At 31.0% G+C, this 23,885-nt stretch overlaps 1 protein-coding gene across 1 annotated transcript in view; it reads right to left on the bottom strand.

Moving 5' to 3' along the window:
- LOC127876287 (synaptotagmin-6-like) overlaps positions 1–23,885 on the bottom strand; it is a 92,285-nt gene that overhangs the window by 65,042 nt on the left and 3,358 nt on the right. The window contains exon 2 of the mRNA XM_052421411.1: positions 7,464–7,566. The gene's annotated coding sequence lies outside the window, so the exon portion shown is untranslated. The remainder of the gene's footprint in view (positions 1–7,463; positions 7,567–23,885) is intronic.

Consider the following 23,885-nt stretch of genomic DNA (forward strand, 5'->3'; position numbering starts at 1 on the left):
CGTTTCAAAATGTTCGATACTTAAATGCATACTTTTATATTTATATACAAGTGTGAATCCGGCTTATGAGCGACAATTGATGTCTTCGGGTTTTAATGCAGCATATAATAAAATATTTATATGAATTGCAATGTAATTTTGCATTTTTAGACAGAAGTAAATGACCAGAAAAGAAAATATATGACATGAATGGTTATTTGCAATTAAAACTTTACATAAAAACCGTCTTTAGATCATACGTTGACATTATTAGCATGTCTTCGCCAAAAAATGTGTTCGTTATATATACTTCTTTAAAAAATAAATGTCAGTTTTTAAAAGTTGATTTCTGTTCAACATATTTAAATTAATTGTCGTTACTTGATAAAAAATAGATTTTTGACAGAAGTGAATATTTTGGGGGAAAAAACATAAATGTACGGATGTCTTCAAAAGTGCAACCAGTTACGAGTCATTGTTTTAAAGTGCATTAAAATATATGAGATTGTAAAAATATGTTGTTTAAATGTCTTAATTAAAAACATTTTATAATATACTTAAGCTAAAACTATTCTTTACCAGTTTAGTTGTGTACTTTAGTTCAAAATTAAATGTCAAATATCTAAACAAATAGCGTAATAATTGAAAAACCATTTACGAGACAGTAATATAATTTAAGAACAAATACACGTACTAGTATTACTACTAGGAATAATTATGTTAAGGACTTAAAGGAGGGTTATATTTAACTGAAAATATAACTTTTATTACAATGAGATGATTTGTTTCGTCATTTTTACAATTTGATCGTATCTGTAAACCATTTACGAGCCACCTGTTACGAGTCACGAAACATAGCAAAAATGTCTTTTACCCATTATTTCAAGTCAATACAATATTTTCGGATAAATAACGTCATATTTGAGTAATATATGACGCCAGAACATAAGATCGACCATTGTCTTGAACGTAGTTTCCAAAATAGAAAAATAACGCAGGCTTTTTTATTATGTTTTAATGTGATTTTCATATTTATATCTGGATTATATTTGATATTTTTTGTATTTAAACACATTATATGAAAAACAATGATGAAGAAACATGAAATATTTAATAATGTTTATTAAATAATTGCCTATTATATCTTGTGTCCCGTAAATGGTAATTTTGTCCCGTAACTGGTTAAGTTTTGATGCAATTACACTGTATATTGAACGTTTACAACAGATTTTTTCATGTTAACATGTACATGCAAGGGATATTTTATGATAATACAATACAATTTTTCAATTATCATGTTACAAATTGACGTATTTATAGCAATAATAAGAAAAATGTAAATTACATACTATTTCTTTTACTGGTTTAATTAAAACTCGAATTTTGAGTTAACTGTCACAGGTGTGCTCATAAAAATTTGGATTTTAGTCACAAATATACAATTGATTCATAAAATAAACGCACATAACAAAAAGTTTAAACTTTATTTTTCTCTAAAAATATTGTGTTAATGTCGTTCTTAAAGCGGATGTTTATAAACGACATGCGATAACATATCACATCAAATCGACATGTCAAAGTTGGTGAATACATACAAGTTCACATATTTATTGCTGTAGGTTTCAATTAATTTTCTTGAGTGGCAAATGCTATCTCGTCATTAATTGTAATGGTTGCCCGTAGAAACATGAAGCCAATTGTTATGTTCTCAAAAACAAATAATAAGCTATTATTATAAATAATGTCCTGGCTGCAGGAGAAATGTGTCCGCCCATATGGTTACATTCTATTAAAGGCTAATTAGTATTGACAAATAAATAACATGGTGCATTTGTTAATATTGTACTGATATTTTGTGTTGAACATAAATAACTTTACATGTGCACCAGAAACCAAAACAAAAATCTAATGTTTACAACACATTATTAAGACGCAATTGCTCTTATTTACCAAGAAATCTGGGAGAACACCATACACGCGAATCAAAGGAACTCCATACCATGGCGCTAGAGGCAATGGTACACCTGACGCTTGCATCGTACTCCTGTCGTGGTACATATGAGGTATTTCCATTTAAAATTTTAGTATAGACCTTTCAACCCCTAAAATTCTGGTAGGAAAATCAAAAGTTGATCTGAATCAAGGATATCCATTAAAAAGGAACACCAAACATCAAACTACAAACAACCTACTACTCTATACAATTAACTTCAGTGTTTCGTATACAGCTCAAAATGACTGTTGCTTTTGTACGACCTATATTTACTTCAACATTAAGCCATTCGATAGCACAAAAAGAGGTTCTTTAATGTTTCCTTTTAAATAATGTATATGGGTAAGTAACCATTAGGCATTTCTTTTAGCGTGAAATAAAAGTAGAAACGGCGTAATTTAACCAAGTACATATCTCACTACAAAGAGAAAGCGTAGGCGACATCAATTTTAAACGGATGTTTATACTATTTACAAAGATTACAAGAAATTGACGTCAATTAAGAAAAAAGTATCTTTACCGACATCGCATTTTAAATGTTACTTTATATTTCATCCTTCGCCCTAATTTACTGGAATGTGAAGCAGGTACAAAAAGTTAACATCGAGTGATGCGTGGATACAGGCATTTTGTAATATAAGTGCACCATTAATTTTCACATACTTTTTAAAGACACTTCAATAAATATATAAATTCATTTAAGATTTAAACAAATAAGTAGCATCGTTTATATAATATTCTTCTCCAAACGTGAGGGTATCTTCACATTGTTTTTAACATATAAATATTCGATAATGGAATTGAGGGTCAGTCCTCGACATTTACAGTCGTTGTATACCGGTATATATTTTCTGCTAAAATTCACATTTTCTGTATCTCATGTGTGCAATGATACCTTGAAATTACTTTTATTATTACCAATGGAAACATGAAGCCATTCAATTACATTTCGCCTCTTCTAACGTTCCGGCTTGCTTAACGAACTGTACTAATTGCTGTTTATTGTGATCAATAGTTCAAACGTCTAAATGCGGAAACAGGCACATATTTTGAAGGAAACCCTTTTGTAACATAAACACATGGCATGGCGCATAAAAAATAACTTACATCGGTTTCATGATGTTAAAGCTGGCATCTTATGTGGATGCAATGTTGTGCGATCAAATACTGTATGCAATATATTGAGCATATTTGTTGAATTTGGCGGAATATTGATTATAATTAACGAACAGACATATAGAATAATATTTTTTTCTATGATAACGAGTAAATTAAAATTGATTTTCCAATGAATACATCACATTTTATTGATATTGTATGCTTACAAGTTATAATATGTGTATATAAACTGACGAATTACGCCTAAATAATGACGTCATGGCATAAAAACAACTTTATTTCACAGTAAAACAGTGAATTATCCGTTTTAAATCATTTCTCTATAAACCACCGGAATACATACAATAAAAAGCAGTAAAATGAACACAAATACTGACATTTAATATCTTAAGAAAGTGAAAATTTAATGTGTAAACAAACAAGCGTTAATCTTCCAGATTGTCGTTTCCATTTACAACTTTGTAAAATTAGAACACACAGTTGGTCAATAATCGTCCGTGTTTATCTTTTGCCACGTGTTGTTTTGCGAGTGTTTACTTTGCTATCTTTATATTGCATTTATATATTTTTGTCTTTTGTTCTGGATACATGACGCTGTGTTGTTGCAAATAGTGTCCTTTATGATTGTTATAATAGCAAATGTGAACGCAATACAACACTATTTTAACAAGTTTTTTTTTCAATTAATACATGTGACATTAACATCGACGAACTTGATGCAAATAACGTTTGTAAGGAGTTGCATCTCATAAATGCCAAGACTACGGAAATCCCCTGATATATATTCTATCTGATTTCTTCAGCGAGCCGAGCTCTTACGTCAAGAGGAAACATACATGGAATTTTGTAAAACACGGTCATCACATAGTATTTCTTCCCACTTTGCGGGAGTGAGGTAACGGACGTTAAAGAAAAGTATCAACATCTGGAACATACGGTATACATTATGATATACACCATGAAACACTTATTTGTGTATGGAAGTGTATATAAATATAACCAAACTCATCTACATGCATATATATCTGCATGAAACAAAATTATTGTTTCAGATTCGGGGGGGGGGGGGGGGGCGGGGGAGTAGTCGGCACTTCAGTTCTCATGAAAATTGCAATTAAAACACTGACTTCGTGCTGTTATATATTTATAAATAACAATAAACATGCAATTTAATAACGTTGACTTAATGGTGTTTAAGTCAATGTAATTTGTCTGATTACACACTGCACTGTCTGCACAAGCCATTCCAAGTTTGCAATTTCAGCGATACTAGAGACATGAGTTCTTTTTTGACTGGTGTATATGTGTTTTGTGTTTATTGTGTTATTGTGTCTCTTATCTTCCACACTTGTTTTGTGTCCCATTGTTTGGCAATTCGTTCTTTGCAATAAGTAAAGAACCGCAAGGTAATTGCAGGGTCCGCTCCTGCTGGTGCAGTTGACGTATCTTGTTTGCATATTTACTATTTATGATGACGCTTATACACAGTGCCTATACCACGTGACTTTTTAAGATCTGTGTTAAAGCGCGACCCCAGTGAACATTGTTAATGATGTCTTTTTAAATATTCACCATTTTAAATGGGATGAAGTGGAGAGCCCGCTCATTCGTGAGTGTTTTCTATCGGTATCATGATCTTTTTAAACAAATAAGTATTTTTTCAGGAAAGTGCAACCGCGCGTTTGTAATATGAAGTCCCCACACTGATCCGACATTTTTCTAACCGTTCAAACGCACGGTTGCACTTTACTGAAAACATACTTATTTGTATGGTGAAATATTTAAAAAGAGATCCTTAAAAGTGTTAACTGGGTTGCGCTTTATTCTACAAACACAGATCCGAAAAAGTCACGTGGTATAGGCACCGTGTTATAATCATGTTATGTTTAATTTAATGCGTCATTATTCGTCTTCAGACAGTAATCTACGTGCGTGTGTCTTCAAATGACAGGTTCATGTAAGGACATTTTGTTAAGCATTCGAGCAATATTGCTATTTTAAAATGACATTTAAGTGTGACGAAATCAAAGCTTTTTAAAAATTCAAATATCAAGGCATATGGCTAGATATCTTCAAAATAATTTACGTTTATCTATTAGATGCCCGTGTTTAATTAACTGAATAAACACACCAATTCATGCCTTAAAAATACATATTTCAATAAGAAATATCTACCATTTAGCGAATGTAAACGATGAATCATTTATTCACATTAAACGATTTTTATTACTTGTAAATGTTCTTGAATTTCACCAATTAAATTTTATACATGGATTCGATTGACAAAATCTCGATTAATTATGTCCAAATGTTGAGCATAGGCTACTTGTTATCACATGTACCTTATCGAATTGTTATATTACTACACCTGCTTTTTAATGTCCAGAGAGTATTGGAATGGATAACACGCAGTTATCACGAAGGTTTATCGATCTCAATATTTCACATGCACGGTGTCTTGGTAATGCCTTTGTTATAAGGTGTAAGTCATTAGTTGGTAAATATTACAGTATATACTTAACAGATGTTGCGAGCTAATATTGTCACATTTCAAAACTGCTTGTTGGGTGAGAATCTATTATTATTGTTTTTATTATAAATGTTACTTGCTTTATAAAATTTTCAATATGCAAGTTCGCATTTTGCTCTTCGAGTGCTGCCTTTTCGAATTATTTGTATTTGTCAATTATTTGTCAATAAATCTAAACATATCATCCTTTGTTTGTAATCAAACATCGAAATTAAATGAAGACAAAACGCAAATAATCGCACTCCCGTGAGAACTGTTGTATTAATGAAAGTTATTTTATTTACTCTACTTTACTCTACCTTCAAATCTGAACATGTATATATTATATCACAGATGAATAAATATCGTCTATTGTAGTGAATAAAGAAGAACGAAATTATGTTCACATAACATGATGTTTATGAGCAATCGTCTATTGTCCATAAACGTACGCCACGTGAAATTGATTATTTTGATACAAGGCGATTACATTTAACTTGTAAATACTTTTCTATTTTCGGAATGCCTATCCTTGGCTGTACATTAAAATATCATTCTTCAAATGCACAGATATAGCCTTATTAGGCAAAATTGCCGATAGCAAAGAGACAAAAAAATCTTTGCTTAATGTAGTAACGCTGATATTGAATAACAATTAATATGACCATACACTAAAAACATTTACTGTTTCAATCAACAAGGCATTTGTTTGAAAGATAGGTAAGCAAAAAAGGTTGTTTGCGACTGTTTTTGTGAATAATTTACTATGCGCAAAATGCTTTACAAAATCTTTCCAAAAGCAATACTAAACAACAATTACACTTCGTTTGGTCATTTGGATCCGACATTCGTTCACTCATTTGAAATGTCGAAATATTTATTTATTCGTCCCTTTTTGAAGAAAAAATGTTCATGCTCTGTTTCACGAGCTGTGGCCGTAATAGTGCCATTTAAAGAATTTTAATCTTTTTGCAATCGGGTATTTTATTTCCATCCTTCGAATCGTAGTCTTGAAAATATTTGTATAAAAGATACAGTCTCAATTAAAAACAAGTCATTGTATTGTGAATAAAAATATAATTAACTAAGTACAATTGCACCTTTTTTCTGTCGAAAGTAAGGTACATTTTTGGATACTTTCCAAATTTAATAACTAAAAAAATCCACACTCAAGCAAGCGTTTATAATCTAGTTCATTAAAAGTAAATGTTTATTGACCATGAGTTTCGACAACGTTTTCATATTAAATTGTGGCTAAAATTATTGAAAGGCTGACATTATAATAAGGCTTATATACGATTAACAACATACATAACAATATAAATAAAGACATACTTAGCAACAGAAAAATCCATTTGTTTTAACATGCAATTCTTATACAGGAAATCGAGCGTTAAACAAACAAAGAATGATAATATATTTCTTGGTTGCGATGCAGTGTTTCTATGGTTTCATTTGATTGGGGTCGGAAAACAATGTCAATACCTCCCATTTATGAAACCATGGTCGTGATGCGTATAATCAAATTGTTTGTAACAACGCTAAACCCTTTTAAGTAATGACCAGAATGAATGGGGTATTTGTATAGATTCGTTATCAAACCTTCACTATACGCCGAACATGTACACAATTCCCTTCTTGTTTTCTGGTTTATCATTAGTTATTGACCACCCACTTACAAAAGGGGCACACGGCATTAATGGTTTGAAACTGAAACAACTTCATATATAAGTTCAAATATAGCGAATAAACAAACTGAAACGGAGCCATATAGCAAGATACAAAAATAAAGGGACAGAAATCAATATAAAGTCAGAAATACATCACGAATATATATTTAAATTAACTGAACGATGTACGCACCGTTTTAATCAGGTAGACTGCGTACGGAAACTGAAAAGAGTCATGGGATTGTACGTTGTATGTATTGTTCGTCTTACGCCTCGTGCACCCACGTCTGATTGGACTGAAACAAAAAAACACATCGCCCGTGAATCTTAGGTCATTCCTACCAAAGCCAAAGTCCGAAAAAGTCCTACTTATCAGTCATCAGCCTGTTTTTTTTGGTACATCGACAAAGCATTAAGCAGTTTTTTAAAGCCAACATCGTATTGTGTAAAGGCGAGTAGACATATATAAATAAAACTAAACGCACCAAATCTTTTATTTAACATTGAGCGGCATTTGTTCAATGTAAGTATGCAATAATTATAAGAATATATGCATACAACGTTTAACTTACTTGCTACCGATAAGAATTATTCTCAATAAATAATTTAAGCAAAACAACGTAACATGTAGGACTAATTAAGGTCTCGTTGTAAACAAAAAATTGCCTTCCCCATAATAATAGTTTCTTGTGATGCAACGTTAACCTTTAAACACAACAAAGCTAGGCTCTACATGGGAAAATTCGACGAGTCTGGTTTTAAAACATACGGCGTATGTTCAATAGTTTTGTGCAAGATTACGTTGTTTCTTATAAGTAATTTAAATTGTAATTGTTTGAATTTCTTTTGCATTCGAATTCATTCGCTATTGTGACATGTGATTGCATTTTTTGCAGTTTTTTTTATTAGCTTGTAAAGGTATTAATTTTAGAACTTACACAATAAACCAAGATATAATTACCGTTTAAAAGAAACAAAATGCCGGAACTATTGTGAGTTTCAGGTTTGAGAAAATTGTAATGGACGAAATATATCTTAAATATAACTTAATGTAATCTTAGCACAGCATATATCGTTTTATTTGTTTCATATTTTCAAAATGGTTATATTAAATAGTATCTTACAATCCTTAAACAAGAGAAGATATACTGTCAATGTGCGATTATTTGAACTTCTATTCTAAATTTGGTGTAATGTTTTGTTCCAGTTGCATGTTTAAACTATCTAATAAGTACAGTACATATATTGCGTTTTATTTATTTTTTATACATGTCATATAATTACATTTTTTTCAAACAGTCAAAATATTGAGAAATAATGTCAAAATAATAAGGGTTCAACTCCTTATACAACCGCCAATTAAAGCCAAATTACAACACCCATACAAAAAAGTCATACAAGGACAGTTCACTGTGTATACTTGTTTGATATCATAAACCAATCCGGTCCGAAAATACCAGACCAACACATGATAATCGATCCACCAAATAAGACCTTACAGATAATTGCTATCCGTTGCATCATTAGTAGCTTTAGTAACCAGGTTCCATGTATTTCTACATAAATCGACTCAGTCTCGCTGGCACTGTGCAATTTCAATTACGAATTCCATTGAATGCGGTAAATTTATGGACAGACTTCACGCATAAGAGAAATGAATATCAAATCCTCGTGGTTTCTTTTTCCAAATGAATGTCATAAAGATTGTGTCTAATTTTGACGGTAACAAGTGTTGAAAACAGACGTGAGTTGACGAATTATACAATGTTTTCTTTCTTGTTGTATTATACAACGTTCTCTTTCTTGTTTAAAACATGTTTTTTCTTAAAAAGAAAAATCGATGACAGAAAACAGCATTTTATATATCTTCACTGCTCTTCTTACTTTTTTTTGACTTGTTTTCATGTGTGACCAATCGCCTTATAATAATCACCACTCTAAATTTTTCAAAGCACAATCATGTAATATTTGGCATTGACTTGTTACCTATACATGTAGACGGATGCACTTCAAGATTTGAATGCGAAACACTTTGTGGGAAATTGGGAATAATCATCATAAATTACATCATTTGTGGCAATTATAAGTTATTGAATAGAAATATATAATTGACTATGTGCCATAAATTTGGAGATTGACATTTGACCAAAGAGCAATTTTTATGCGGCATTTTGTCTGAACATGTGAAAATATACAAACAAATTAAAAAATAAAACAGTATATGACCCTTTTATCTTGATAGTTGATGTAAAATGTTGACTGATAAGGAAACAAACAAACCAGTACATGTATTATTACAATCTACATGTATGTGTTAAAAGGCAAACAATTTCAGGGTGCATACTTGACAGACCCATACGTTTTATTTTATAAATGTCAAGTCGATCTACAATTGCCTGCACGAACTATGTTTCTCAAAAAGTAGGCTTAGTCCATCATCAACAAAGGCTTCCTAATGAAGACTGACTTTATAGCAGCGTCGTCAAGACATGGTGTGAACTCGAATAATTACCTCTGTAAGCACGGGTTTTCGCCAATAACTTTATAAGGTACAGTATATCGAACATAGAATTATAGTGTCGTTTGAAGGAGATTAAGATTGATTTGATAATAATCCGGCTGTTTTATTTTTTTTCTTGAATCATACTTTTTCTGAATCATACTATCTTAAGGATTGTGTATATCTTCATACAATACAAACGCGGTTCGGTTACATTTTAAACATTTATAACTTACATGTTACGAATATATTCAAACATTAACATATTTCCATTTGTGTCAACTGCAATTCGTATTGCTGTTTATTTATTCATTGCAAAGATTCTAGTACAAAGGTCGACAATTCCATACACCTTATATAGCAAGTCATCATCATGAAAACTAGGTTTTTATTGCATATGATATGCAGCTCAAGTCTATGTTTATCGATCTTAGATGCATATGCCGGCATACATGGCAGTGCTTTTAATGGTATAATGCGGTAATTTAATTGTTTACTCCCCACACGATACATCCTTGCTTTGTTAATATATCAAATAATCGCCATGAAAATGCATAGGCCAATCTTACTTTGTAACCTTAATTGTCAACAAATATTTTTTTTATAATATAAAGAAGTGAAACTCCAGCTGCTGGAGCAGTATTGAATTTTCATTAAAAACAATTAGTTGGTCCTTTATTTAAGGCAAGTGACCGATTGCCCAAACAGTACAAAACAGCACAATACAGCACACTACAAACCAACATAAACACAAAATATGAATAAAGCTGGGGTCACCGCCTTGGAACGGTCAATGCAAAGCATTGGGGGTTTAAACCTGGTTATAGAGCGCTCAACCTCACACTTGGCCCAGCAATATTCATAATACATTTAAGTGTAAATAAAATTTAACGTCATAGGATTGTAACTCAAATTAAACAATAATAAAAGGGAATTAAAACGCATTCAATTTAATTACTATTTAATTACTCAATTGCATTGAAGATACAAGAGTAACAGAATTACAACTTTTTGACGAACGATCAAATAAAACTATTAACAATTGTCAACTACATTCCTTCTTTATAGAAAAGATTTGAGAATATAGAATCATATAGTTAATATCTCAGATAATCATCGCGAAAATACAGGAAGAAGCAGCAATAATGGGTGTAAAAATTCCATATTACATAGCTTGGTTGTTTATGTGACTGCTAAACAAATTAAAAATAATTAAATCAAACAAGAAACGCCTATCAGAGAGAAAATATAAATAAAATGGAACGTTATAAACCCAATGACCTATGCATGTAGATTACAACTGGGAAAGTCGGTCGTATGACGTCACAAAAATCCATAATGACATAATTACGTGAACAAATTCCAAGGGCAGTACTAAATAAAAATATTAATGGGGCTGTGCTACTAATAAAACAAGTTTAGGTGATATAATATTAAGAAGAAAATGAATAAAAATAGCAATTCCATTAAAGCGACATTATTGGAATTAAACAGTATATAGGTGTTTTGACAACTGAAGACAGAAATGATTTGATGTACGAATTGAGTCCAAATGTAGTTTACATGCAGATTTGTTCATACGACACAATGACACAATTGTATTCAACAGTGAAAAATGCCTATAATGTAGTATTCATGCAGATTTGTTCATGCGACACAATGACACAATTTTATTCAACAGTGAAAAATGCCTATAATATCACTAATGATTCCAAATTTTAAGGGAAGAAAGATATAGTGAATCGAAAACCATCAAACACGTGTTTTTAAGTACATAAGCATCGTATCCTTTTGATAAAAACAAGTTAATTAAATTGAAAAGTTTAATATGAACATTTGGTTTAACATATTTTAATTTGCGGACACGCTTCAAAACATCTCCGTAAAATGATGGATGGGAGATTCCATTATTTAAATGCCATTTTAAAGAAACATTATATTTTGAAATTAAATCACCATACTTAGAGTAAAATCTAGCAAATTTATTTCTTAGGTTATGATACAAAAAGCCTTGTTTTAGCAATTTTTTAGTTAATATTAGATTACGATCATTAAAATCTTTAATACACGAACATGCTCTGGCATAACGTACCAACTGCGAAATGTAAATACCATAGGAAGGTCCTTTAGGGATGTTGCCATCTAGAAACGGAAAATTTACAATTTCAAAGTTAAAATCGTCCCGTTTGTCGTATAAACTAGTTTTGATCAAATTATTATTAATAGTTAAAGGGGCCTTTTCACAGATTTTGGCATTTTTTAACTTATTCATTAAATGCTTTATATCGATAAATGTAAACATTGGATCGTAAAAGCTCCAGAAAAAAATCAAGAATAAAATTAAAAAAAGGAAAAGAACATGGCCCGGACCAGGTTTCGAACCAGTGACCCCTGGAGTCCTGCCAGAGTCCTGAAGTAAAAACGCTTCAGCCTACTGAGCTATTCCGCCGAGTACACATGCTGAACGTATTTTATACCTTATATAAGCAATCTTCGTAGTTTCACAAAATTTAACGACAAAAACAGAACTCTCCAAATTATTCAATCGTTTCGCGTTGCAACGCTTTATAATTTTTAGGTTTTAAAATCGTCAAAAGATGCATATAATGGCTATATTAGAGCATGGTTAATGTTCAGTATTACTGTTTCCTCACAAATATCATAACTGAAACGAAAACTTACGAATCTGAAACAATTTTTTTCAATTTTGTCAATTTACCAAAGCGTGAAAAGATCCCTTTAAATGTAAGTCTAAATACGCAGCGTCTGTATTGGATTTACACGATCTATTTAAGACTAGTTCTTTTGGGTAGATTTTGTGAATATATTGTTCAAATAATGGATTATCTAAATTAAGTATGTCATCAATGTACCTACTAGTAAGGTTAAAACAATTAATCAAATCTACTTGCTTAGTTTTAGATAATTCTAACATAAATTCGCTTTCATAACAATATAAAAAAAGGTCAGCTATAAGTGGCGCACAATTAGTACCCATAGGAACGCCAATAATTTGTTTAAATATTTTACCATTAAATTCAACAAACAAGTTATCCAAAAGAAAAGTAAGTGCTGCACAAAAGTCAAGCCCAGTCCAAATGATGTAATTATCTAATATCTGATTAGTAAAAAAAGCTGTTTTAGTGTTTAAAGCTAGATACAAACATTTTTCTCTAGCAAAAGTTTTTTCAATCAAAGAAACAAGTTTGGATTTTATTAAAGCGTGAGGAAGCGTTGTATATAGTGTCGAAAAATCATAAGTACTTACCTGTGACACCTTATATTTTTTATTTTCAATTTTATCAATAACTTCTAAGGTGTTTTTTATTGACCAAAATAGGTTAATATTACTATTTTCATAAACTTTATTACAAAATTTAGCTATATGATATCTAATAGCACTCAATGCAGATGTAAGATACACTGATAATTGTTTGGTGGTACAAGACACTGAATTAGCTATAAAACGACTTTTATATGGCGTCTTATGTAATTTAGGTATCCAGTAAAGTGATGGCAATTTCTTGTCAGTAATATTGACTATTACATTTAACTTTATGCATTGGGCAATATGGTCGGTAATAATTTCATTAGGTTGCTTATTGTACTCACAATATGATGTAGTTTGTGAAAGTTCTTGTGAAATAGTTTGAACATAAAACACTCGTCATATTATGATAACATTATTAGCAGCCTTATCAGCAGGAACTAAGACGAATTTAGATTTTAAGTCTTCAAGCAATTTACAGAGATTTTGTTTATTAAATTTAGGTGAATGTGGTAGGGCAAAAGGATGTGTATCATAAAAACATATTTTATTCATGGCCATACTAAATATTTTTGTTTTCCAATCATTGAGTGCAGTAATTTCAGCATTTTCCTTCCTGCACCATTTAGTGCAATAATCATGTTAGGATGTTACGATATTCTTAATGCAGTCATCAAAATCAACAGGAATAGGCAGTCTGTACTTAGGGCCTCTGCGTAGCAAATTTCTAAGGTTTTTATTTTGAATGAAATTAAGGTCCCCAGTAATAACATGTCCAACTGGACCATATATATATTTAGAACTAGTACAGTCACATAATGTAGGACAATTTCTTATTACATTTATATCTGTGGAAATAGAATTATAATTAAAAACGATACTTCTTACAGGTTTACTATATTTGTAGCAAATAAGTGGTGATTCAGTATTGCGGAAATAAGGGGGAATCAACCGACGTACATTTTTATCATTGAATATTTTAGGAAGGTCAATTAAATCAAGACCTTTGTTACAAAACTCAATTTAAATACGATTTCTAGTTTTGTTAAGTACATTTTCAATAAAAGGTTTAAGATAGTAGTCAGTGAAGGATTCAATAGTACAAGCACATTCATATAGAGGGTCAGATTGAAGTAAAATAAGTTTACATTCCTTATCAATATGCGCCAACGAAGAAACAGAAAGAGAGCAAAGTGCACTTAGTAATTTATGTTTACCCCCATTTTGTAATACTGTGTAGCAATCATTTAAAGAAAGCAGACGTTTAAATTTACGCTAAGCATGATATGCTATTATTTGAAGATAAAGTTATGTGTTCTGATATGGATAACGATGTAAACATTAAGTAACGAAGTACAATCATACGTCCACGTAAATTTTTATTTAGGTCGTCAATGATCTGATGGCCATCATATTTCTATTTTCAGAGGCCTATCCTAGCTAGTACTTTAAAATCGATCAACAGTAAGATAAATATAACCTCATTTGTCGATATCTCGTGCAGACTCTATAACAAATCGTGTCTAAATGACGCACAACTAAAATATAAATGTACACGTACAGCTATTTTTCATAAGCAATTAAGGTATGTTCTGTCCACGTACTGCAAACTAATGATATAGATATGCGGACTTTTATAAGTGTTTTTCGAGTATTTGTATATGTGACCTTAATAATTTTTCGATCATTCTGAATGCGGTGCTGCTAAACTATATTTATAAACACAATACTACGATTACGTGACCGAACACACTAATTTACAGGTTCAGTAATATACATAACCTTACAAATATAAAAAGATTTTAATTGTTAAATAGTTAACGGTTGTTTTATCACTATGAGTTCCATATAAAGCTACCAAATAACTCTCTTTGGAAAGGATACAAAAGGTTCTTCGAAATAAATAAATTTCTTTTGTAGATACAAAAACAAATACAATCTAATGATGTCGTTTCTAAGTTCAGCGCATTTTTCACAATATTTGGTCCAAAAAGATTTTATAAAAATCCTGCGCTACAAAAAATTATATGATAGAACTGAATTTTATAAAATTGTTAGACATCATCTATCCCGGTGTGGTAATAAAATAAAGACTATGTTTGTTTTCGTTTTACAATAATATGTGTATATTATATTATATCGTATTTCTCACATTTCAGCCCAAATGTCCACTTAATCGCCTAAACTTACCCTAGGAGCATACAAATTGTTTGAAAAAGTCACAAAATTGAACAGACTTTAGAATGATGACAATGCGTTTAACATTTCTAATTCATTGTTATAAGGCACTTTGCGTGAAATAAAACGTTTAAGAGATGATGTCATGTTCAATCAAGTTATTCAACGAGTATCTAAAGAGAGTCAACATACAATATTATTCCTTTCAAGACGAGAACGTCTTACTTTTTGCAAATGTCAATGCCCATCTTCAATTATCGCCGAACTACGTTTTTCGCAGAAAAAGGCTTTGTCCATCATCAACGGTAAGCTTCATAACGCGGACAGACTGCCAAAAAGTGTCGTCAAGACACTGTCTAATAGAAGACTTGCGTCCATAAATAATGGTCTATGTCACACGTGATTATGTCTGATGTATAAGATGTATTTTTGCTTTCATTGGTTTGGAAGTAAGTGGATTATAAGTGCCCTTATATTAATAAGCAAACTAATAACTGTTCCAGTACATTGACAATGTATTCACTGACATCAAACGACCAATTTTTACACATAACATACCATTATTACCATAAACTTTTATTTTGCATGACACATGACATGCTAAATGTTTTTATCCACATCAATTTTGTTACACATGTTTGCACTAAATCTAACATCTAGATAGCATGGCTTGAATATAATGCTTACAGATAATCCAGTGTGCATACTTTATTTTGAGCAATTTCTTGTTGAATCCTGTTAGGTATGTTATATTAAGAGGATGAATTCTTTGAACTGCAAATGTTGCTTATTTGTATTAAATTAAAACTAAATTGATGTTCATGACTTCTGCCAGGTGTAGCGATAAAAATGTTTTTTTTATTATATTTTAGTTCATATCATATTCCACAAACGAGAAGTTAACTATAGGATATACCACTTAATGTAATTGCATGTACGGATTATTTGCTAATAAGCTAATTAGAGGCTTGCCAACTTACACAATGTCTTAACGTGTTAACCGTCATTCAGTATGAAATGACATCAAAATAAAAGAATAAGATAGCATATAATAAAATATAACCCCGTATACGATATGTTTAAAGTCCAACCAACGATTCATTCAGTATGAAATGTGCACGCACATACCGATTCAGAAGTCATTATCAAGGATAATCTAATACAAATTGCGAAAACCTTTTCAGTGCAACAATTACATGTATACGTACATCATACGAAGAGGAATGTGTTGCATCGTTCTTTCTTAAGTTACTATTCCGATTCCCCGAGGCAGTATTGCGGGTTGAACAAAGGATTGTAAAACGACACTTTAATTGGATATTAATACACAAAGTAGAACTGTATATTAGGTGAATGCTATTGGTGCATCCATCATTGGTTTTCGTAAATATGTTAAAAACTAGTTCAATTGGAGAAAGAAATACCATACTTCTGCCAAAATAAATATATTTTTGTCACAGATGTACGTAACGCATATCTTAATATAATAATATTAAATGTGTGTTGCGTTTCCTTTTTAAATTCATGAACAAATCATGATTAGAAGTGAAATTGATAGATTAATTTTAAATAATCATTGATTTTTATGTTGCAGTTAACATGTTTACAAGTATAAGTTCAACGTACGGTCTCGCGGTCTCTATAGCATGATTTCATTTAACATAAATGAGATAATTAAGCACATATATTAGGTCTGTAATTCTCGTTTCGTTGCGTATTAAAAGCTTAACATGTCGCGGCTTGATGACATTAATTGAACGTGGTTGCAGCTAGACTCTTCTCACTGCTTCCATCATCCGACTAAGTAAGCCTTGAGAAATACAGAATTTTTTTTCTCACAAATAATATAACTAAAACGAAAATTTGCGAATCTGAAACAACTTTTTCAGTTTTGTCAATTTACCAAACCGTGAAAAGATCCCTTTAAGAGTTGATTGCATCGTAAACAAAGTTGGTAAGGTTTGTGTTTTAACATTTGTATATAACGTTCATATAAAACATATTTTACATGTGCATCAATACTGCGTATCTGTTCATAGTTATTGTTTTCAAAATGTAATTGAATGTTTTTCTTGTGGTTGTTGTTTTTTCGTAAAAAATGTTTTTCATGTAAACAAAGCCTTTTAAATGCTTACTCCAAATATTTAAAGCCAATAATGACTATAACTAATAAAATACAAACATTTAAGTTCGTACAAATTTCAATAAAAAACATCTACTAAAAATGTCCTCCTCTAAATATGAAACTGTCGTTGTAAGATAAATATGGGTCTGATTTGACGTTTAGATCTTAAATTATTGACATTTGACCTTTGTACAGAAACAAAACATTTTCTTTATAACATATGAAATTTTAACAAATCTGATGCTGTATCCACTAACTAAATTACATAAATACCGTATGACGTTCATGCAGAATTATGTTCCTATTAAGTTATAACCTTTATTAAAGGGATCTTTTCACGCTTTGGTAAATTGACAAAATTGAAAAAAGTTGTTTCAGATTCGTAAGTTTTCGTTTTAGTTATGATATTTGTGAGGAAACCGTAATACTGAACATTAACCATGCTCTAATATAGCCATTATATGCATCTTTTGACGATTTTAAAACCTAAAAATTATAAAGCGTTGCAACGCGAAACGATTGAATAATTTGGAGAGTTCTGTTTTTGTCGTTAAATTTTGTGAAACTACGAAGATTGCTTATATAAGGTATAAAATACGTCAAGAATGTGTACTCGGCGGAATAGCTCTGTAGGCTAAAGCGTTTTTACTTCAGGACTCTGGCAGGACTCCAGGGGTCACTGGTTCGAAACCTGCTCCGGGCAATGTTCTTTTCCTTTTTTTATTTTTTTTTCTAGATTTTTTACTGGAGCTTTTATGATCCAATGTTTACATTTATCAATATAAAGCATTTAATGAATAAGTTAAAAAAAATGCCAAAATCTGTGAAAAGGCCCCTTTAACATCCTCCCAATGGGGTTGAATTTCATCAGAAATTTGTCTCTTGAGTCATGTTAAAAGATACACGTAACAGTTAAACGACTGATAATTGTTAGATATCATCCATATTCGAAAGTAATAGCACAATTTTAAAACGTAGAACAGTTAATAGCAACGTCTTCATTCCACTAACACCGATGCTCTCAAAGCTATTTACTAAGTGTGTTTATATTTTGTTTCTCTTTTTGTTATGTTTATCTTATGCTTCATTGTTTATTAGCATCGTAAAATCTTAATAAAATTGTTATTACGGTCAAATGTTAATGTTTTTCCAGAAACTTGAGAGGAGTGTTTATCTATGTAAACGCCATAGGAGTTTTACAAGTGTTTTAAAAGTTTCACCCACTCGATTTATAATTGTATATATTTGATTTCATGTTGTTCCTACACCGTACAACAAAATTAGGGGTATTATTTTCTTCCTCATATGGCAATTTCTGGTGCCTAACTTTATTATATTTGATTCAGTTACATTATAATTTCTAGAAATATACGAACAACACGCAAAGATGACAGTGAAGCCATGGTGGTTGACAAACAAACGATCTTAACCAACAAGCTGACAGTTGACATTAATATTCTTTAAAACAGCAACTCTAAGTCTATTAACACTTAAGAAGCTTAATAAACAAACACAAATATAAAAAATCGTAACGACAGCCATACTTTCTCTTCGGACGTTATCTTTTGTGAAAAGTATAAAGTTGTAATATTATATTTCCGGGTTTATATTAATGCAATGTAATGAGACCAATCACTGCAAACTAGAATGACATGACACCTAACGTGTGAGCCGTAAGAGAACCGCTTTATTTAAATTAACCGTCGCGAAGAGGATTAGATTAGGATAAGGTTAGCGTATTTCATCGCAGGTAAGATGAAATAGGATGTAACAAAATAAATTACAAGATCTTCGACACAAAGTATATATATACTATATAATATAATATAATATATATATAATTATATAATTATATAATATAAATAATTAGTGCAAATATTATTAGGTTTATGACCTGTTGCTACCAACAACAGGCCACGTCATTTTTATAAGCCTGACTTGAATGGTCAACACTGGCGTGTAAGACTTATTGAAATCAAAAGCTTCTAAAGAAGTTTCACATTTAATAAATTACATGACATTCAACGAGTACAGAAGCGTTATATATACGGCGTGTGTGTGTGTGCCATGGGGATAATTAGTTGTAATCCCCAAATGATTTGACTGGAACGTTCAATGAATCTGATAGAGTACACTAAACCAATTCTTCCATCTGTCAAGAAGACAGAAGACAGATACAGATTTCAGCAGTGATCTTATTTAGAATGTTTTTATTATAATAAAGGCAAACTTATTTTTCATGTTGCAACAATTAAAACAATGGGTCGATTTGCCGTATCATGTGTGAACTTAATGTTCAACAAAATGAAGTATGTAGTAATACAAGTTATCAGAGATATGTTAATGTAATCAATTACGTCATTTATAATATTAATCAAGAATCACTAAATGTGCACAGAGTGATTGTGAAAATATTGTAATGATTTCGATGAATTTGTGAAAAAACTAACAAATTTGGACAATGCAGCTAAAGATAAGAAAGATATTTTGTCAGAGGTTTAACTTTTAATAATTTGGGTTAAAATAAGAATCATGGCATTGACATAATATGACGTAACCATAACACGTGTTATTGTATATATCATACCACATACATTAATTCGACATTTTGGGTTAAGAAATACACGTAAAAACCGTTGATAAAGAGAAGACCAACACACATTCAAAGCTTTGCTTTTGAATTAAGTCCACGTCACAGTAGACGTCTCAGTTAGGAAATCGCTCATTGAAATACACGCTGCTACACATGGTTCACATCATAATGTATAAAGAGTAGTTCTATCATAAATAAATTAAAACTTTCTACAATGCATTTTAGCGGGAAAGCATACTTGCATTATTATTAGTATATTAATTATCATTACGTTTTATTTTTAATATAAATACAAAAAAAAGAGATTGACATGGTTAAAGTAACGCGCTTTTATCGTTTTAGATATGTTATAATGCTTAAACAAGACTGACTTGTAAAATGGAAAAAACGATTTCAGGGTTTAAACTTATTTAAATACAAATACTATTTTCTATCATATAATAATTTTGTTACACATGCATAGGTAATTAATCGATGTTTGTATGCTCAGCAAACTGAGTTTAGAAATATGAGCCTTCACATATGTATAAGACATTCACGTCGCATCCATTCAGTATTATTCAATTAAGTTTAATAAATCTCAGCATCTGTTAGGAAAGCTCTTTTTCAAGCATCTAGCTTCATTTACTACTAAACCCATCTGCTTAATCAATCAAATGCGAAGTAATTACCGTGTTTGACTACTGTATCAAAGAAAATGGAAATCAACTATGATTCAAACGACAACAGGTACTTATTTCTTGTTTATTCCCGATAGTAATTCAAAAAGGCATACAACAAATATTGTTTTTCCAATTTGACTAAAACAGCGTTTGAATAAGCTCAGATCAAAGATAATTATTATCAAAACGCTTACAAGCCAGATACTATTTACTATACATTATATTGATTTAGGCATAGTCACAATGCCCACCTATCAAAGGGTTTGCGTCAGATAAATAATTAGCATTGATTTTGTCAATATGTTAACTGATAACAAGTTAATTTTTTAAGTGGTTGTCCTGTAAATACTGGCTTAAGAATTGCACAGCTCTTTTTCCCTATGTAACATATGTTTTTCGGAATTATCATCACAATAAATGCGAATTTTTGGTGGGACATAACATGTATTCCTTGGAAAAAACACAGCGTATAATGCAATCAGTTTGAATGACAAAATCATGTTTTGATATCGCATGTTTAAGTTTTCTGACACAAACGTTTATAGCTCAGAACCATACTAATATTTCCAATAATTGTCCGTTAGAATGTACAAGCACGGAAACACATGTATAGCTATTAATGAAATTAAGGTTGCTCCGTGTCTTATTACTAGTGTTAAAATGGATGCCGTGAATGACAGTATGAACAATTATATTTTATGTAGCAGCAGTTCTTTAAACCAACACGTTTGCTAAATATCGCCATTTTTACGGTCTAATTCTCAAACATGATAAACATTAACATTCAATCTCTCTACCAAAAATCCAAATAAAATGGTTAAGTATATTCCATGAGCATGAATTAAACTGGAAAGAAATATGTATTATGTCTTACAAAACAACAATCGACATCACACTTAGAAACTTTCAGTTAAAATACCTATATCGAATTATCGCGACCAATAAATAACTTTTTAAATGCAAATTATCTAACTCTAATTTATGTGACTTCTGCGGTGAACATATCGAATCTATAAAACAAATATTTTGGGAGTGCAAATACATCCACCCTATATGGAATCAGTTAACATCCTTTCTAGGCCAATACAACTAAACTTTAAACTATCCCTCTTAAATGTTAGTTTTGGAATTCACTCATTAAAATCCATAGACGGTAATAATATTGTGAATTTTATTTTCATATTAATGAAACTTTTAATCTTTAACATGCAATACAAGAAACAACTACCAAATTGTTTTTTATACATAGCCTGAAATTAAAAATCCAGATTGAGAAAGAAATAGCCCTCAGTAATGATACATGGCATATTTTTGAACAAAAATGGGATCGAATTAAATTTTCATAATGCTTGTCCACTTAAATATACTACTTTCTTAATGTAAGTTTATCATTTCATATATTCTTTTTAGTTCTGTTTAGCTTGTCCACTTAAATATACTACTCTCTTAATGTTAGTTTATCATTTCATATATTCTTTTTTGTGGTTTTTTAAAATCTTATAACATCATTGATTATATACATTATAACACATCCTGTTCTCACTGATAGAAATGAAACAAACCAAGGACTAAAACATTACAAGGCATATTTATGTATAATTTGTTAAAACTATTGTTTGCAAATGAAAGACATGTATGTATACAATATATGCTTTAAAATGAGTAAAAAAAACATTTAATCTCTCATGTTTATATTTCGAAAATACTTTTTTCTAAAGTAAATCACGAAATTCGTTTTGTTATACCAATGTCTTACCTTCCCCATAATGGAATGGTGGGTATACATATTTAACAAATAAACCTATTAGTTATATAATTATTAAGCTGATCAAAAATGCATATATTTGTTTAAATATAAATATTTTCATGGACTCATGTTCACAAATCTGATATGGAACAATATGCCAATTGTAATGCCCTCATAAAAAAGTGACGTCTATACCTTATTGCATGTTTCACATGTGACTAATTGGACTTATTTTTCGCACTCGGGCTCCAATGGCCATACTGCATGCTTGTATTTAGTGACATTTGTTCGCTGTTTCAAACTTTTACGCTGTCATTTTGATGTAAATAGTTAAAACCAGCTACTGCCAATATGTAATGTATAATGTATGTCAACGGCTTGCTTTTCTCTATCGTGCTGTATTTATTTAATTTGGCAACCGCGAACTATAGACCGAATTATGTAACTGCGTATAGACCGAATTATTTATCGGTGTATAGACCTAATTATGAACCTGCGTATTGGCCGATTGATTTATCTGTGTAGTCTGTAATGCCTTAAACTCACATCTATAACTGTTATGGACTACCTCTTCTTTTGCCTGCGTTATATTTTTGAATAAAGCAGTGAATGACAGTGGACGGTGGTGTATATTACATATTTTGCAATTCAACTAAAACATTCATCTACCTGTTAAAAAAGTATTTCTGTTCAGCTAGACGATGTTTTGATTATTTGTATTTATGCACACACGTATCTTATTGCTTTGAATGTTTGTATTATCTTAGTGTACACATAGTGTAATGTAATTATGTCAGCTGAGTTACTGTGTAGTGGTAACGATAGTAATTCTTAGGAAGCGCATGTAACATCTCTCGGCCAACTTCTGTATAATACCAGAACATACTATGTTATTCTCTATATACAGCATACAATGATTACAGTTGGTGGAACAAAAACTTTATATATTTTTATCTTAAGAACACAGTCTATATGTTTCATATACATTACAATCGAACAACAAATGGATTATCCAGACACATTCGGACAATAGTGATGCTCCTATTTTCAGCAAGTGCACACACGTTTAAGTTCACAAGCTATCTAACATTCAATTTTACACTCCTCTAAGTAACAAATACACATGCATTTGTAGGCGTCATAAACAAACGGTCAGTTTCACTGTTTCGATGGTGTTTGTTCACGTTGTGAGATCATGAAATAAGATGTGTGAGAATTATCTGTAACACTTGTTTTGTCGCTCAGTCAGTAGAAAAAAAACGACTAACACGATTCACAATAATAGAAAACGTCCTGATTAATTTAGCGAATGTATATCACATATTACAGCATAATAATAAGGGCTTGACTCTTTGGTGTATTGTTATTGTTGTATATCTGCAATATCAACTGGATCACCACTTCGTTACAGTACGTAAACACTGTGATTTATGAATAAAATAATACCGATGTCGTGACAATTACGTCGACGATAATAGACACCAAATATATTGTATCGATCTTTTCAGACCAGAGTAGTTACGCTACGGCTAATATAATTCA

Source organism: Dreissena polymorpha, chromosome 4 (genome assembly GCF_020536995.1).
Source record: "Dreissena polymorpha isolate Duluth1 chromosome 4, UMN_Dpol_1.0, whole genome shotgun sequence".
Classification (NCBI taxonomy): domain Eukaryota; kingdom Metazoa; phylum Mollusca; class Bivalvia; order Myida; family Dreissenidae; genus Dreissena; species Dreissena polymorpha.